The 19,583-nt window shown below is 46.3% G+C and overlaps 1 long non-coding RNA gene across 1 annotated transcript; it reads left to right on the plus strand.

Moving 5' to 3' along the window:
* Positions 1-3: 3 nt before the first annotated feature.
* Positions 4-18,593, plus strand: LOC131501669 (uncharacterized). Its single transcript, XR_009256850.1, has 2 exons — positions 4-978; positions 17,669-18,593. It is a non-coding gene; the product is annotated as an uncharacterized LOC131501669 (long non-coding RNA).
* The last annotated feature ends 990 nt before the right edge of the window (positions 18,594-19,583 follow it).

Consider the following 19,583-nt stretch of genomic DNA (forward strand, 5'->3'; position numbering starts at 1 on the left):
CCGACTTCCGGCGGAAGTCCGTGCGGACGGCAGCTGGAGGCGGGGCCTGCCGCTCGCGAAAGAGCTGTCCCGGGTGTCCCTAAATGCGCGCCTGGGCTCCTCCAGAAGGTGGTCGTGTCTTGGGGCCGGAAGGTCGAACTTTGGGACGCTGTTGCCAGAAATCTTCCTAAACGACGGTCCTAAGCTAGCGCGGGCGAGAACGCCGGTGCTGTGAAGCGGCCCGAGCCGCCTGGCGGCTTCGGTAGAACCAAGCCAAGCAGGGGCTCCGGCTGGCCCGTGGCAGGCACCCTTAGGGGCTCCTGTACTGAGTCTTCATGAAGGGCAGGATTTGCTTTTTTGCTTTCTGCCAGCCACGCCGTTGGGCTCTGTCCGAACCGTTCCAGTGTCTTTGCGCCTGCTGTCTCAGAACAGCTCTGAACATGCTGCCCCTGGGAACAATGACAATTGCTTGACTCCAAACCTGGAGGATAAGAACTAAGGCTGTTTAATGACAGTTGAACCTGGGGTGAGAAGAGCTGCTTCCAAACATAGCATGGAGAAGTCTCCCGTGGAGCGTTCCTTTGCTCCGAACGCCTCCGAATCCGCTGGGACCAGTCTATTCTTGATGCCTCTGAAAAATCAGTCAGGCCTGTCTTCCCTTTGAAGGGAAATGTTTGATCTCCAAACACTGGCTTTAAAGCTCTTCTCTTTTTCTGTCTTTGCTACCTACCCCAGCTTCTTGATTCCTTTTCTTCTTCCTTTTTAAAAAACTTACAAGCTGGGCACCTTCTGGTACATGATGTGCAAGGCCATCATGAACTTGTGGACACGGTATTGAAAAACAAATTCCCCAAATCAGAAGATGTGATGCCCCCCCCCCCCGCCTCGGGGGCGGGGGGACTGTAAATTATGGATGGAACGTCATCACTTATCCAGAGTGGGCTGGATTGCATCAGTGTCTCCAGCTGACTCACCTTGCTGCTTAATTCTGAGCTTGTGGTTAAGTATTTTGAGTTAATTTTTCTTTTTTTTTGCTCATAAATGCAAGTTTACTTTTATCCCCATTCATTTTTCTCCAGATGACACTTAACTTTTAAATCTTGATCACCTATGTATTTTGCGTTGTCTTTAATTTAAAAAAATTTTTCACAATTAATACTGTGTTCTTGTAAAAGAAACTATACAAAACAAAAACAAAACTCTTCCCTGAACATCACCCCGAAATCCCAATCCCTTGAAAAAATTAATCACTTATTTAGTATATCCTCTCCAAATTCTTTTGTACATTTATTCATAGGGGTACCTGGGTACAGCCAATTGACCTGGCTCAGTCAATTAAACGACTCTTGGTAGCTCAGGTCTTGATCTCAGGGTTGTGAGTTCAAGCCCCATGTTGGGCTCCATGCTGGGCATGAAGCCTACTTAAAAAATAATAATCTTATACATTTATTCATAAGTATTCAACACATATATATTGAGCACCCAATATATGCCAGGCACTTTTCTAGGCACTGGGAATATAGCAATAAAACAGAAATGTTCCTGTATTTTATAGTTTACATCCTAGTGTATATACACAAATATATAATTTGTTGTTGTCTACAGAAATGGCATCATACATAATGGTACTCTATCTTCCTTTTTGGGGTTTTTTTTTTTCCGTCTTGGTGATCTTTCCACATAAATATCTATTATATTGATTTACCTCATTATATGCATTTCATTACATAGCTGAGCTATAACTCGTTTTCCAGGATCCCAAATTCCAGTGCCTACAGGGACTATGCAAGTAATGAGTGACAAAGTAGAGCAAGTTTATTTTTTTCTAAGCAGAAATAGTTGTTTATGCAGACCAAAAGGATTGACAACTTGAATTACAGTGTTTCAAGAGTACTTGAAAATCTGGGTTTTTAGAACATAAATCTGATTTTTTAAATAAATTAATAATTTATTCTTGAGAGAGAGAGAGAGCATGCATGCACAAGCAGGGTAGGGATAGAGAGAGAGAGAGAGAGAGAGAGAGAGAGAGAGAGAGAGAGAGAGAGAGAGAGAGAAACACCGAATCCGAAGCAGGCTCCAGGCTCTGAGCTGTCAGCACAGAGCCCCATGCGGGGCTTGAACTCTCAGACTGAAATCGTGACCTGAGCTGAAGTCAGACACCTAATCAACTGAGCCACTCAGGTGCCCCCATAAATCTGATTTTTTTAGTGTTGGCAACTAACCTAGGCTTTTAAAACACCATTCAGGCTAAGCAGAACATACCTGCAGGACAAATTTAGCCCAAGGGCCACTAGTTTGCAATATACTGTTCTATTACTAAACATGGAGATTCATGTCAGTTTTTGCTATTACAAACAATGCTACAGGGGAAATACCTGTGTGAGCTTCATTGCACGCAACTAGGTGTGTTTTTCTAGGGCAGCTATGTGAAGTAGAATTTCTGGGCCAAAGAATATAGAAGCATTTTAATTTTAATAGATGCTGTTAAATTGCTTTTCCACCACAAATGTCTGAATCTGTCTCCAAACCCTTGCCAGCATTTAATAGATCATTTCCTTTAATATTTACCATTCTAATGGATAAAATGACATTTCATTTATTTGCTCAACAAACATTTCTAAAGTGATTCCTGGGTTCCAGTTACTGTTGTAAGCACTTAAAAATTTTTTAAATATCATTTAATCTTTATAGTAGCTCAATGAGATAATAATAATAATAATAATATTATTATTATTATTATTATTATTAAACTATAGATGAAGAAACAGGCACAGAGAAGTTAAATTTCCTAGGGACATAGAGCTAGAAAGCATTAGAGATTCAAACTCAGACCTTTGGACTCATGAGTCAGTATTCTCAATTACTGTGCTGTGCTATCTTGATCACCACTAGCCAGTTTCTAGTGATGAATGTCTTATGTGCTTATTGGCCAATTACGTTTCCTCTGTTGTGAGTTGTTTACAGTTACCCATTTTTATTTGAGTTGTTTACCATTTTCCTGTTGCTTTGCAGTACTTATTTACATATATTATGTATTTGTTAAGGTACGGACTAGCTGCTTCTCTTGGTTTAACCCCCTCTGCCCTCAAAAAGCAAACCCCAAAACAAGGATTTGGTAAAGGCAGCTTGTTTTTGTTTCTTTTTTTTTTTTTAAGTTTATTTATTTATTTTGAGAGAGAGAGAGCACAAGCAAGGGAGGCGCAGAAAGAAGGAGAGAGAATCCCAAGCAGGCTCTGCACCATCAGCACACAGCCCAGTGCGGGGCTCGAACTCGTGAACCTGTGAGATCATGACCTGAGATCAAGAGTCAGACGATTAACCGACCACGCCCCCCAGGTGCCCCCAAGTAGCTTGTTTTTGGAGATAATCCCAGGAAACATGGCGAGGGATTGGGAAAGCGAGAGAAGACTGGAAAGCCAAGAAAGCAGATGTTGATGAGTACAGGTGGGCACGCGGACCTCAGTCCCACCGGGGACCCTCCGAGAGGCTGCAAAGAATATGCCTCCGAATCATTCCACTGAGGGACAGCGCAGCAGCGGTATTCACCCAGCCATTGCTGAGGCCGTACCTCCCTAGTCCTTCTGGCCTGCCCACACAGAGCCCAGCCCAGCCCCAAGGAGAGAACCCCCTGAAGCAGAGACTCCATCAGCATGTACAGGAACCATTGCAGGTGACCTCTCCAGTGGGCTGCGGGGATATAGGCAGGACACCTACAATGTCTGGTTTGCTGTTAGGACCGAGAGATCCCCAAACACAATGGCTGCAATAGGAAACAAGTCTATTTCTTTCACACACTATTGTCCTGAGGAAGGTGGCAGTCCACAGCAGTCGGCAGTTCTGTCCCAGGAGATCCACAAGATCACACAAAGACCCAGATTCTTCCTATCTTGTTCTCCACCACCAGGCAAAAATTCCCAAACTTTCTCTGTACAGGGCACCCTTAAGTGCCTTAGAGATTCTTTCACAGAGCTCCTAAGCCCAAAGAAATATCTAACAATCTCCACTCTTAAATAATGAGCTCCAAACAACTTCATAAATATTTATGTCCTGGGGCGCCTGGGTGGCGCAGTCAGTTAAGCGTCCGACTTCAGCCAGGTCACGATCTCACGGTCCGTGAGTTCGAGCCCCGCGTCAGGCTCTGGGCTGATGGCTCAGAGCCTGGAGCCTGTTTCCGATTCTGTGTCTCCCTCTCTCTCTGTCCCTCCCCCGTTCATGCTCTGTCTCTCTCTGTCCCAAAAATAAATAAACGTTGAAAAAAAAATAAATATTTATGTCCTAACAACTTAGTGTCCGTTGCACAGTTTATCAAACTTTAAAATCAGATTGGGAACCACTGTTCTCGTTATTTGCTCCACATGGATATTCCCATAGCAATTGCTTCCTAAATCTGTCTTCTCAAAGACGCAATATCAGGAACTTAGTGACCTAATGTTGAAAATGTGAACTAGTTCAAGCTGTCATGTCATGGACGACACAGAAATAGCTTTGTTTCCTCAAAATGTTAAGATGCCCCACAGCACCCCTAGAAGCTTGTTCTGGCACCCCACGGCACTTTGTGCACAGTTTGGAGACACAGCACTAGGGTGGTGTCCTTACCCCCAGGTCACCACCTTCGAGCCCCTGAGAAAGGGAGAAGAAGGAAAGGAAAGGCCGTTTACCCTTAAGGATGGAACTCGTAGGGGGCGCCTGGGTGACTTGGTTGGTTGAGTGTCACAATGTCATAGTTCGTGAGTTCAATCCCCGTATTGGGCTCTGCTTGGGATTCTCTCTCTCCCTCTCTCCTGCCCCTCCCCCCTTCTCTCTCAAAAGTAAATAAACAAACTTAAAAAAAATTAAAAGCAAACAAAAAAGAATGGAACTTGTAAACTGCACTTAGCTCTTCCTGCTGAGATCCCATTGGCCAGAAGTTAGTCACATGGCCAAAGGGGAGCTGGGAAATGTATCTCTGGCTGTGCTGCCAGGTGTTCAGCTAGCACTTGATAGGTTATTACTAAAAGGAAGAAGTAGATATTCTCTATTGCATTCTGAATATTAACCCTTTATCTCTGACATAAACTCCAAATATTTTCTTCTATATATCACATATGTGTTCACTTGGTATTAACTTGGTTAATAGTGTTTTTGTCACACAGAGCTTTTAAATTCCAGAATACGTTTATCGGCCTTTCCTTTGTGACTTAAAAAAAAAAAAATCTTATTTAGGGGCGCCTGGGTGACTCAGTCGGTTAAGCATCCGACTTCAGCTCAGGTCATGATCTCACAGTTTGTGGGTTTGAGCCCCACATTAGGCTCTGTGCTGACAGCTAGCTCAGAGCCTGGAGCCAACTTAGGATTCTGTGTCTCCCTCTCTCTCTGCCCCTCCCCTGCTCGCTCTCTCTCTCTCTCTCTCTCTCTCTCAAAAATAAATAAAACATAAAAGAAATTTTAAATCTTATTTAAAAGGTATTTTGGGGGCACCTGGGTGGCTTAGTTGGTTAAGCATCCAACTTCAGCTCAGGTCATAATCTCGAGGTTTGTAGGCTTGAGCCCCGTGCCAGACTCTCCTGACAGCTTGGAGTCTGGAGCCTGCTTCAGATTCTGTGTCTCCCTCTCTCTCTCTGCCCCTCCCCCTCTCGCGATCTGTCTGTCTCTCTCAAAAGTAAATAAACATTAAAAACAATTTTTAAGGTATTCTTTACTCCAAAATTACACACACACACACACACACACACACACACACACAAATACACACACAAATATATTCTCCAGTATTTTCTTCTAGTTGATTCATACTTTGATCTGTAATTCATCTGGAATTTCTTCCTGTGATGGCTGAGATAATTTCAGAAGGGAAGGAAGACACTTAAAGTGTGTAGCCAAGGAACTAGGTATTTATCAAATTCTCAGCTGCCTTCCAATTCACATCTGTGATTTTCATGACACTCTTCTGCACAGACATTATACAATGGACACTGAGATTCCCTACTCCCCAGGTAAGCCACACACCTCCCTATGTGCTCTTTGGGTCGGATTGAACTACCTCAGCTCAGGGGGTGGGGGACTTCATTGGTATCAGTCAGTCAAGGCAATCCTATACTCCTTATCACAGTAATTTTTCAAAACAAAAGCCAGCCTCTGGAATACCAGAGACCCAATCAGAATGAAGCTAGGATCCCCGTGCCATGGTGCCTCTTCTCCCCAAGATTGAATAAAGATATTAAAGAAGAAGCCTGTAGCTTCACTTCCTTTACCTTGGGACTATGAAGAAAGTCAGTCCAAGAAAGAAGTCTACACACTGGGGAGGGCAGACCTGAGAGAGGCACAGAGAAATGAAGTCTGAGCCCTGAGCAAACCGTACCTGAAGCTTACACCACCTCTGGACTTCCCTGTTAGATGAGCCAAAAGCCCCCTTTATTTTTTAAAACCATGTGGAATTACCTCTTCTGTAACTTGCAACTTTTTTTTTCAACGTTTTTTATTTATTTTTGGGACAGAGAGAGACAGAGCATGAACGGGGGAGGGGCAGAGAGAGAGGGAGACACAGAATCAGAAACAGGCTCCAGGCTCCGAGCCATCAGCCCAGAGCCTGACACGGGGCTCGAACTCACGGACCGCGAGATCGTGACCTGGCTGAAGTCGGACGCTTAACCGACTGCGCCACCCAGGCGTCCCTGTAACTTGCAACTTAAAACCTCCAAATCTTGAGAGAAACACGTAGTCACTGAGCTCTTTTTTCCCCACCTCGTATTTTTCTTTTTAAAATCATTTTACACTTTATAGAAATACATACATAACAACATAGAAAAAGGCTATATTTTACTGTCTTAACTGCTTGTGTATTTCTTAACTTGTATATTTCTATAAACATGTAAAACATGAATTTTATATATTCATTTAAATGGTTTACATAGCTACAATCATAGCATGCAGACAATTTTTGAATTTTGCTTCTTTTAGTTTATCATAGGTGTTATTCCTCTAGACAGTTTTAATTATTAATGAGGGATGCAACATAATGACCTCAATATCATCTTATTATTAGATATTTGTATTATTTCCCACTTTTTAATTTTATAGTTTTGCAAGTAACCTATTCAGAACTTTTATTTTATTTTTTTCAGTTGAATTACTTTCCTGGGATAAATCTCTCAGTGGTTTGTCGGTTCCTGAAACTCATGCGTTTCCCACATTTTACTTTTTCCCTCTGTTCTTCAAAACCTCCAAGCATGAACCTTGATGCTTGTGTTCTATAAATAGCACAGGCGAAAACACTATTTAAGCCTAAAATCAAAAACCGAATTCAAATGTGATAGGAAGGACTGTAGCACCTGTGAAACATACAGCAAAGAATTTCTCCTGGGAGCATTCCTAATCCCTCCTGTCAGCCCCTGAAACTAGACCTGTGGTATCAGTTTTTTACCTGCTGCAAGATCGGTTGACAGGATCAACCACCGTTTATACCATGATCTCTTGTCCCCCAGGGAATGACTGAGGCAATACTTTGGAAACGGGATACAGGACCTCATAGCTACCCTCGCAACAGACAAATATAGCGCACGAGGCTCGTTTACAGTCAGTGATTTATTGGTCAGGAGGAATTTTACAATGGAGGAAAACAGGAAAAATTTTAAAAGGGACATAGCGCAAATATTTTTGTTGGAAGGCAAGGATGGGTCTGTATCTGCTTCTTATTGTATCAAGGGCAGCAATTTTAATGCCTAGCTCATAACAGATGTTCAATAAAAATACATTGCATGAATGCAAGAAAAAAGATGACATCCACCCAAAGGAAATCGATATCCTGGATATCACTGAACCACAGAGTCCTCCGGCCAGTCCCTAGGGCCATGTCTTGTACATTAGCCAGCTTGGAACGCAATGTAGCTTATACTTTCGAATTTCCACTTGGCCTTTGCTACCTTGATTATGCCCCTTAGAGCAGCTGTGTTCGGCTACGACGTCCAACGGGACTGTCAGGGCAGAACCTCCATTTCCTGATCGCTTCTGAATCGGTCTGGACCTGGTACACTGCTCAGCTCTCCTTACCCAAATGTTCTGTTACTCTGGTCACCAACACTGCAAATTCAAATTTCACTGGGCATCTTCTATTTTTATTGGCTAAATCTTGGAGATCCTATCTCCAGCCGCCATCGGGATGCCTCTCCATAGAGCTTCTAGTTTTCTACCTTGGTTGGGACCAAGAGGTAGTCTCACAGTTGGAATCTGGTCACCCCTTGGCTAGTAGTGCTGAGCAAAAGGAGCGTCCAGCCCTGGACATTGAGTTGGGGCTGAGTCGTCTCAGGACAACCACTGGGACATTTTCAGAAAAGAGAAGCTGTCTGACAACCTGGAGAAAAGAGGAACAAGAAATTACAGGCGGGCTGGTGGAGGACGGTGCCTCCATATAAACTATACAGTTTGTGTTCTGCCTGTTTGATGTGTGTGTCACACAGAAAGAGGGTAGAGAAGGACAAGGGACAGTCTTGTGAATGCTCTCTCAGAGCCGGGAGGAAGAAATGAATGGCACTTCATGGCCATGAGACAGACAACCTGAAGGCATCCCGTGAAAAAACCCTGCTTCTTTGCTCCTTTTCCTGCTCTGTCCTTGCTAGGACCTGCACCCCCGCCCTCCACATGGCTTGTAACACCGACAATGTATGTCCTCCTTATAAAGGTCAAGGAGATAATGATCTCTTTGGAGTCTCCCAGCACAGTAGAAAACACCTAAGGAGTGACGGGGCGAGGTGGCATCATGTATGTTTTCCAAGACCAGTAAGTCCTGATCCCTTGATACGAAGACCCCTAGCTCCAGGGTGTAAGTGACTTATGGAGGACACCTGAGCACTCGTCTTTGTTTTGACAGGTTCCTGGATGCCTGGGAGGACACGTATGCCAGACCACATCCTCCCTAAAAACCCCAGTCCCCAAATAAAGATGAGACTCACGCCCCTTTTCCTTTCCGAGTGTCCCAGACACCCTGTCTGTATGTGCTCTCTACATCTTCAATAAACACTGCTCTCACTTCCTCCTGGCTCGCGTTTGATTTCTGCCCTGCACAAAGCCAAGGACCATCTTGGCTGGCCCTGCGGAACCCGTTCTGGATGCTCAGACCTAGCCTGCCTATATCAGTTAGTTCCTGAGTCATGATTTCCTTATTAACATTCTGGACACCCAAGTACATCGGGGCTGCAGCTAGACTCTGTGAAGCACAGACATGAATGTCATCCCAGGAAGAAATTCGGAATGAGTGTGGGGTGGGAAGTCATGTAGGGGTTAAGAGTGTGAGCTCAGGAATCAGGCTTCCTGAGTTCCGGTCCAGGATCCATCTCTCGTGGTTGTGTGGTTTTAGGCTGGTTACTTAATCTCTCTGAGTCTCAATTTCCTCCTCTATAAAGTAAGGATAAGAGAATCTACCTCAGAGGGTTGTTGGGAGGTTAAATGAGATAATGCAGGCACGTAAAACACATCCAATGAATTTGGGCCACTAGTCTCATGGTTACCAAACACGACCAATACAGAAGAACAAAAGTGGGAGGTGTTACCAGGGTTCTTTATGTTTTGAGTAATAGCCCAACTCAAACTGGATTAAATAACAAAGGACACTTCATGGCCTCTGCCACCATAAATGTTCAGAGATGGGGCACGCTTCAGAGTTTGAATCAGCAGCTCAATGGCATCATCAAGGACAGAGGTTGTTTTTGTCCCTCACTCTGTCACCCGAGTAACAGCTTCCTTCCCCAACCAGCTTTTCTCCCGGTGGTGGGATGGCTGCCAGCCACCCAGTGGAGTTTCATGCTTCCGCATTCGCTTCCAAAGAGAGGCCAATGGGGAGGTTTGCCCTGGGATTCCAAGTAGCGGTGCTGAAATTCACTCTGACTTGAGTCATGGGCTCACCCCTGAACCAGTGACAGGGCCTGGAGAATGGAACGCATCACTTGGTGAGTTAAATGAGGGCCCCTGCCGAAACTTCAGGGGGGATCAGTTTCTCCCAAAGGCGAGAGGAAGATTCCAGATGGAGAGCTGGTAATACTAGAAAGGGACATGGATGCTGGGTAGGCACTCAGTAAGTGGGTATCTAGTAAGTTCTTTGTGGAATGATAGAAATATGTCAGAAGTGTCCCCCCAAGTTAGGTGAAGCCCAGGATGAATGAAATGTGCAACCATGAAAACATGGGCTGCTCGGGACACGGCAGGAGCGTGTGGTAGATGTCCTTCAGTTCCCAGACGCAAAGGCAAATCTATTAATAAAATTCCTTCCTGGCAGCTGTCTCCTGGTGTAGACTCAAGGAAATGTATATTCAAAGGAAGGGGGAGGAAATTTTAGCCACAAAGCCGCAGTCACTAGTGCTGCAAGGTCACCTGGAACGGATGCAGTTCCTCAGGACGAGCACAAAGGTGTAAAGGGAGACGGGGCAGAGGCTCTCCAACGTCCCGGCCGGAAGGAAAGGAGGAGCTGGCAAAGAAGGCCAAGAGAGGATGGGCAACCTAACTTGAGGATGAGAAGAGAGGGCCGTTACGGAAGGCAAATCAGGAACTGCTCGCTAATCTCTCCAGGGAGGCTGGAACAGGGGAGGCGCATCGAGAGGCCTGGAATGAGCATCCCACAGGCTCCGTGAAATGTCCCTGGAGAACCCCTTATCCTGCCTTCAGCACTGACCGTGAACTAGCCCACCAGGTTCTGATGGCCCCCCTGGGCCAGCAAGCCACCGGGGCAACTCCTCTTCAGAGCCCGATACAGCTGGTGCCTCACTGACTAGGAGCTCCAGAATCAGCAGGATGGACCGCTTACAAAGCCTGCAGCCTGGGGCAGAGGCACCCCTGAGCCTGCGGGGTCAGAGCGGTTCGGAACACTAGTCCGAAGCAAGAGAACCAGAGGGAGAGGCGTCTGGGACACTGTTCGTTGTCACACACACAGATAGGCGGTTTGTTACAGCAGCTGGTACTCATCACCCTGATTATCTCACTCTGATGGTGCTCCCAAGAGTGGGGAGGGGCCCCAAGAGGGGAGCTTGTGCAGCTGATAGGAGTTCACACAGCTGCAAAGTCAACCGTCCCGAACGCCACCTTCTTCGTTTTCCCATAGCTGGACCTAGCTTGGCTCCCATGACCCAGGTTCCAACAGAGCAACGAGTCTGCTCCTCTGAGCCTCCCTCTTGAGTCTCCCCGCCTTGCCCTCCTCTCAAGCCCTTATTTCTTTTGGGTGTGAAAGAGGCTCTTAGTTCCCCCTGCAAGCAACCCCACTCTGTGGTTTATAGGGTAAACCGTAAGTTTTGCAATAATCTTTTTTCCTTTCCATAATCCCCAACCTGACCCCCCAAAAAATTAGTTTGACTTTGAGACATCTGTCTTTTCAAAAGACATCTGTCTGCAGTCTACTTAGGGGGTTGAAAAACAGAAAGGTGACTCTTTCAGGGTTCAGTCTCCCTCTGCCCACCCCTGCCTGCCCTTTCACAAGCCCCTTCCTCCACCAAATACCCTGATGACTGGGGGAAGAGCTATGGACACAAGGAATGAGAAGGCAACTTCTCAGTGCCCCAGACTCTCTTCTCCGCCACATTTGTGTATATCCCCCTGTTTCATTCCGGGCAGGACTGGAGATGGTTTGCACAGACACACAAAACAAGCTGCGATAACTTTAATGTGGGCAGAGGGGAGACAAGACAAAAGGGAAATGGGCATAAGACAGATGAGGTGCTCCCGTGGGCTGATCTCATTTCTGTTGTGGAAGCAGCTGCCGGCAGAGGCTCCCGCTGGCCCTTGGCTCACAGACCAGTTCCACATGCCACTTCAGGCCTATGACCTGTGACGAGGGCTGCACAGAGTCAGGCCTGCCTGGCCCCAGACACGGCAGCTACTTTGTTCCTCACTGTTGTCTCGCTAACACTTCCAGTAGAACGCCAGTGGGATTTACTGTCCCAAACGCTGCTCATCACAACACCTTCTTCTTCCAGGAGCACTCCCGACAAGCTCCCTCCTTAATTCACACCAGACCCGTGGTCAAGAAAGCCCCCAACTCTTGGCCTGTTTATCGCTAAGCCAACTCTCCTCCTGACTCGCTAGATGGAAATGGCTGTCACAACCATCATTGCTGGCTGTGGAGACTGAGTCCCTACCCACCATCTTCTCCAGCATCCCAACAGTTGCTGGCTGGGTAGGAAAATCTGTGTCTTTAGCCGTGGTAGAGACAACACCAAGTGTTTGCCACACTGCTTCCTCTCCCCGGGCACAGGGGAAGACTACATCTTTCAGGCTCCTTGGAAGTTTGTTCTGGGTATTGAAAAAGTGGACAGAAGAAATGTAGGTCGCTTCTAGACTGGACCTCTAAAACATTCTCGCGCGATCCTCTGGCTACCTCTTCCCCTTCTGCAGTGACCTCTGGAGAAGCAACCACACGTTTATATGTCTGTACAAGATGGAAGGCTCAAGAACCCAGAGGACATTCTGCCCCCAACCCAGGAGAGCCATCCAACCCATGCTGGACTGTGATGTAGGTGATACATGAAATTTCATTATGTTAAGCCACGGAGATTGGAGATTGTTTGTTACAGCAGCTATAATTACTCATCTTGACCAGTACACTATCCAAGTTGCCGATGAAAGCCATAGCATGGCCCCATGGCAACCATCAAAATGTCCATTATGCCGTTGGTCAACTTCAGCCCTCATGTCATGGGTATGGGTGATCATGTGGACCAACCCCTCGATCCCCCCAGCAGGCAGTCACCTACTCCCCTGCCTTTGTCACCTGAGGTCTCAAGGACACCGTGAAGATATACTCAGAGGATTTGGGTAGCAGTACATGACAAGACTGTAAGATATCAATTTCCAGTTTGGACTCGGTCTGCTCTGTCCAGAGTCGTTGGACGTGTCAGGTCGACTTGGCACGGAGAAAGGACACGAGCCAATTTTAATCTTAGGTCTGGGTTTTCCCAATCAATCCCTTTCTGCCCACCCTTGCTCTCCTTGGCCAAGGCCACGTACCCAGCTCTCGGCCCATAGAGAGTCTTGGTGTCATACTCTGATGAAACTTCGTTGTGACAGTGCATTTGTTTGCTAGCGCTGCCATAGTAAAATACCACGGACGGGGAGGCCTAAACGATAGAGATTTATTTTCTCTCAGTTCTGGAGGCTAGAAGTCTGAGATCAAGGTGTCGGCCGAGTTGGTTTCTCCCGAAGCTGGTAGATGGCCACCTTCTCACGTAGTCTTTCCTGAGTCAGTGCACATCCCTGGTGTCTCTGTGGCCACATTCCCTCTTCCCATAGGGAGAGCAGTCATGCTGCATTAAGCCCCACCCTAACAGTCTTATCTTAACTTGATCACCTCTTGAAAGGCCTTATCTGCAGAAACAGTCACATTTTGAGGTTCTGGAAGTTAAGAATTCAACATATGGACTTGAAGGGACAAATTCAGCCCATACTGATCAGTATCCATATTTCTGTGGATTATTTCTGTGGATTATTTAAGGGGGGGGGGGAGCCTGTTCTCATGGAGGAGTCAGATCATCTACAACATAGACTTAACAGGGCACCAGGGTTGGGCTGCATGTTTTCTAGAATTTTCTAGAAGAAAAAAAATTAGGAAAAAATACATACCGCCTTGGGTTTGGTGATGAGTTTCTAGATACAACACCAAAAGCATAATCCCCCCACTCAAATTTAATAAACTGGACTTTATCAAATTTAAAAACTTTGCTCTGTGAATAGCACTGCTAAGAGAACGAAGATACAGGTTACCTACTGGGAGAAAATATTTGTCAATCACACATCAGGTAAAGGGCTTGGACCCAAAACACATACATAAAAAAAAACCTCTTGGGACACCTAGGTGGCTCAGTCGGTTAAGTATCAGCTTCGGCTCAGGTCATGATCTCACAGTCTGTGAGTTCGAGCCCCGCATCAGGCATGGTGCTGACGGCTCAAAGCCTGGAGCCTGCTTTGGATTCTGTGTCCCCCTCTCTCTCTGCCCCTCCCCCGTTCATGCTTTGTCTCTCTCTGTCTCAAAAATAAATAAACGTTAAAAAAAAATTAAAAAAAAAAGAATGTCTTGTGGTTTGACTCCCTCTCAGTTTGTAACTATTCTTTTTTCTTCCCCCCAAGACGTCCTTTATTTTTTATTTTCATTTTTTTACGTTTATTTATTTTTTGAGAGACATAGAGGACAGAGCACAAGTTGGGGAGGGGCAGAGAGAGAAGGGGACATAGAATCCGAAGCAGGCTCCAGGCTCCGAGCCGTCAGCACAGAGCCCGACGCGGGGCTCGAACTCACAAACCGTGAGATCACGACCTGAGCCAAAGTCGGACACCCAATCGACTGAGCCACCCAGGTGCCCCTAAGATGTCCTTTAATAGGTAAATAGATAAAGAAATTGTGATATATCCATACCATGAGATGACACACACACACACACACAAAAAGAATGGGCTATCAAGACACAAAAACATGGATGAATATTGCTAAGTGAAAAAAAGCCAGTCTACAAGTCTAAATTTGTTATAATTCCATTTATGTGACAATCTGGAAAAGGCAAAACTATAGAGATAGTAACTGGGGGACGGGGGAAGCAGAGACGTTCAGTAGATGAGGCACAGGAGATACTCTAGGGCAGTGATACTGTAATGATGGACATGAGTAGTTATAGCATAAAGATGGACCCTCCATGTATGCGATTTTTAAAATGTCTTAGGAGGGGAGCCTGGGTGGCGCAGTCAGTTAAGCATCCGACTTCGGCTCAGGTCATGATCTCACGATTCATGAATTCAAGCCCCGTGTTGAGCTCTGTACTAACAGTACGGAGCCCGCTTGTGGTTTTCTCTCTCTGTCTCTGTCTCTGTCTCTGTCTCTGTCTCTGTCTCTGTCTGCCCCTACCCTGCTCATGCTCCTTCTCTCAAAATAAATACATAAACTTTGTTTTATGTTTATTTATTTTTGAGAGAGAGAGAGCGTGAGTGGGGGAGGAGCAGAGAGAGAGGGAGGGAGACACAGAATTCCAAAGCAGGCTTCAGGCTCTGAGCTGTCAGTACAGGGCCTGACCCAGAGCTCAAACTCACGAGCTGTGAGATCATGACCTGAGCCGAAGTTGACGCTTAACAGACTGAGCCACCCAGGCGCCCCAATAAATAAACTTAAAAAAAATTAAAAACAGGGGCGCCTGGGTGGCGCAGTCGGTTAGGCGTCCGACTTCAGCCAGGTCACGATCTCGCGGTCCGTGAGTTCGAGCCCCGCGTCAGGCTCTGGGCTGATGGCTCGGAGCCTGGAGCCTGTTTCCGATTCTGTGTCTCCCTCTCTCTCTGCCCCTCCCCCGTTCATGCTCTGTCTCTCTCTGTCCCAAAAATAAATAAAAAAACGTTGAAAAAAAAAATTTAAAAAAAAAAATTAAAAACAAACAAACAAACCATAGTACTAGATTATAACCCAAAGTGTAAACCATCCATGAGTCCGTACTGATATAAATGATTGAATAAATAGCAGAAAAGAGACATATCTCCCATGCAGAAGGATCCCAAATAACATATGTAAAGCATAACTCTCCCTCCTTAAGTGTGGACTTCACACAGTGACTTCCTTCCAATGAGGACAGTACGAAGGGGTAGGGGGCAGAGTACTTTACAGTGGGCAAACTGACAGGACTTCAGGCAGGTGATGAAGTTTGAAAGCATGTAAATCAAGGTGATAGCATGTACCACTCATATGGTGTGACAAGAATGTCACTTTGCCTCTGTGGTCTTCCTCCCCAAAACTATAACCAGTCTAACTATGAGAAAAATATCAGGCACGCCCAATGGAGAACATTCTATGAAATGCTAACCAATACTCCTCAACTGAGGGGCGCCTGGGTGGCTCAGTCAGTTAAGCGTCCGACTCTTGGTTTTGGCTCAGGTCATGGTCTCACGGTTTCGTGGGTTCGGGCCCCACATCTGGCTCCGTGCTGACAGTGTGGAGCCTGCCTGGGATTCTCTCTTTCCCTCTCTCTCTACCCCTCCTCTGCTCGCACTGTCTCTCTCTCAAAAATAAATAAACTTTAAAAAAAAAACCTGTCAATTGAAAATATGAGAAGGGTGGGACACTTGGGTGGCTCAGTCAGTTAAGCATCCGACTTCAGCTCAGGTCATAATCCCATGGTTCATGAGTTCGAGCCCCACGTTGGGCTCTGTGCCGACAGCACAGAGTCTGCTCGGGATTCTCTCTCTCCCTCTCTTTCTCTGCCCCTCCCCTGCACTCTTTCTCTCAAAAATAAATAAATAAGCATTAAAAAAAAAAAGACAAAAAGAGAGAAAGAGAGAAGGGGAGGAGAGAGGGAAGAATAAGAGTGGACAGAGAAAGGACATTAGGTAAAAACTACGAAACTCTGAGTTAAGTAATAATAAGGGATCAGTATTAGTTCATTAATGGTAAGGAGGTGCCATAGTAATGTAAGATGTCAGCAATCAGGGACATTGGATGCAGAGTATACGAAAACTCTGTACTGTCTTTGAAATCTTTCTGTGCACCTACAACTACTCTAAAAGAAAAGTTTACTTTGAAGCTCCTGGGTGGCTCAGTCAGTGGAGTGTCCGACTCCTGATTTCGGCTCATCATCTCACAGCTTCATCAGTTCAAAGCCCGCGATATCGATGCAGAAACTGCTTGAGGTTCTCCCCCCTCTCTGCCCCTCCCCCGCTCGCACTCTCTATGTCCCTCTCAAAATAACTAATTAAACTTTTTAAAAAATTGTAAAAGAAGGGGCTCCTGGGTGGCTCAGTCGGTTAAATGCCTGACTTCGGCTCATTTTGGGGAACGCAACTGAATGGTCAGAAGGACATAATAATTGTGACTATAACAATAATCACATAATAATGCTTACCATGTGCCACACTGGGGGCCTTCCTTGAGATTCCCTTAAGATCACTTAGGGCGGCCATGGGAGGTAAATGTACTTCCTTCTGATAGAGGGATGAGACCTCAGGGTAGGGTTTATTAATGTACTCACTCCTTTTACAAATACTGAGCACCCACTATGTGCCAAGCACTGTTCTAGGTGCCACAGGTACAGCAATGATCAAAACAGAAATCTCTGCTTTCCTGGGGCTTGCATTATAATGGGTGGGGACAGACATTAAACAACACAAACCAGGGGGCGCCTCGATGGCTCAGTCGGTTGAGAGTCCAACTCTTGATTTCAGCTCAGGTCACGATCCCGGGATGGTGGAATCTAACCCCACATCAGGCTCTGTGCTGAGCAGCTCGGAGCCTGGAGCCTGCTTCAGATTCCGTGTCTTCCTCTCTCTCTGCCCCTTCCCTGGCCATGTTCTGTCTCTCTGTCTCTCAATAATAAACATTAAAAAAATTTTTTTAATAAAAAGAAAAAAACAGATAAATCAGCGAGGTCCATGGCACAGCGGATGGTGAGAAGTGCTCTGGAGAAGCAGAAAGCAGGGAAGGGGAGAGAAGGGAAGGGCTCATGGAACAGGAGACAAATGAAAAGATTTGGGGGTGGGTACGTGCCGGCACGTGGAAGAAACAGTCTAGGCGGAGGGAAGAGCCAGTGCAAAGGCCCAGGGGTGGGAACATGCCTGGTCTGTGCAAGAAGTCAGAGAGGTGCAGGGGGCCTGGCTGGGCAGGGTCCTGCTGGCCATGGAGAAGACGTAAGCGATGGGCTGGGTTTGGAGCAGAGGAGTGGCAGGATCTGACTTTGGCTTTAACACATCGTTCTGGCTTCTATGTTGACTGCAGGGGGCCTCCAATGAGGAGGCTGAGGAGCCAGTCTGGGAGAGGGATGACGGCAGCTTGGACCAAGATGGTGGCAGTGAAGTGCAGACAGCAGGTGGGTTCTGGTTCTAATTTGAAAGTAGAAGGTAGAGTCCATAGCCTGTGCTGGTGTTTGAGTTTGGCACGTAAAATAGAGGAATCAAGGACGCCAGTCCTCCTCAGCTGCACCCGCCCAAGGGTCTCCTAGAGTCCCTTTTTCCAAACCCACGGACACCCCTCCCACCACCGGGAAACCCACAACTTGGCTCGACCTCCTGAGACTGGAGTGGGAAATGCCAGAGCACATCCTGAGCCTTTTGGTTCATCCTGGGCAAAGGCTTAAAGAAGGTAGAACGTGGAGCACGGAGCCAGGCTTGGACCGCATCTTCCTTCCGTGGTTGATTCCAGAGTCCTGGACCTCCAAGTCTTCCCCAGGGCTGGCCGGGAGTGGAGGCTGGGGAGGGTCAAACCCTCCCTCAGCCGCTGGAAGCTGGTGTGACCTGGGACAAGTCCCTTCGTCTCTCTGAAGCTCCATTCTCTCCTCTCTACACTGGAGGCAGCCATTCTGACTTTGTTGGGGAGCCGTGACAAGCAAACGAGATTTTTAAAAAATATATGAAAATTGCTGGCCTGTGATTGGGTCTGGCTCGGTATATGTGTCACTTTCCCCATCCCCTTTAAATGACAGGATTTAGGAGTATACCCCTCAAGTAATTCAAGTTTTAAAAGTCAACTTTGTTGAGGGGCATACAGCATACTGCGTACATATGAAGTGGACAAGTTTTCTCGAGGTCCTTTGCAATTCATCCTTGCCTGTACCTCAGCCCCAGAAATCACTGATCTGCTTTCCAATGTAATAGATGAGTTTGCACCTTACAGAATTTAACAACAACGGAATCATAGAGCCTTTTGTTACCAGCTTCTTTCACTTAGCATGATGTTTTCGAGTTTCACCCGTGGTATATGCATCAGTGATTCATTTCATATTATTACCGAATCGCATTCCATTGCATGGATGGACCACAGTCTGTTTATCCATTTTCCAATAGATAGATGCGTAAATTGTCTCCAATTCTGAGTTATTGTGCATAGTGCTGCTATAAACACTCACATCCAGGTCTTTATATGGACATATGCTGTCATTTCTCTTGTACATAATATACCCAGGAGTGGGATGGAGGGGTTGTAAGATTAAGTGTATGTTTAGCTTTTAAGAAACCATCAGGGCGCCTGGGTGGCTCAGTCGGTTAAGCCCCCAAGTCTTGATTTCAGCTCAGGTCATGATCTCACAGTTTGTGAGATTGAGCCCTGGGTCAGGCTCTGTGAGGACAGTGCAAAGGGTTCTCTCTCCCACTCTCTCTCTCTGCCCCTCCCCTGCTCTCTCTAGCATTCTCTCTCTCTCTCTCTCTCTCTCAAAAATAAATAAACATTTTTTTTTAAATTTTTTTTTCAACGTTTTTTATTTATTTTTGGGACAGAGAGAGACAGAGCATGAACAGGGGAGGGGCAGAGAGAGAGGAAGACACAGAATCAGAAACAGGCTCCAGGCTCCGAGCCATCAGCCCAGAGCCTGATGCGGGGCTCGAACTCACGGACCGCGAGATCGTGACCTGGCTGAAGTCGGACGCTTAACCGACTGTGCCACCCAGGCGCCCCTAAATAAACATTTTTTAAAAAAAGAAAAAAGAAAGAAGCCATCAAGCAGTGTTCCATAATGGTTGTACCCTTTTACATTTCCATCAGACTCCATTTTTTTACCATCTAGAGAAACATCACTTGGTTAATCAAGAAGACAAAAGAGCATGCCGAGGAAAGTCGCCCATGTGACTGTCACGGTTTGTGTGTAATTACCGTGCAACCCAACAATTAGGCAGCCTGTTAAGCATTTGGAGCTGTGCTC

The sequence above is a fragment of the Neofelis nebulosa genome, chromosome 18 (genome assembly GCF_028018385.1).
Source record: "Neofelis nebulosa isolate mNeoNeb1 chromosome 18, mNeoNeb1.pri, whole genome shotgun sequence".
NCBI lineage: Eukaryota > Metazoa > Chordata > Mammalia > Carnivora > Felidae > Neofelis > Neofelis nebulosa.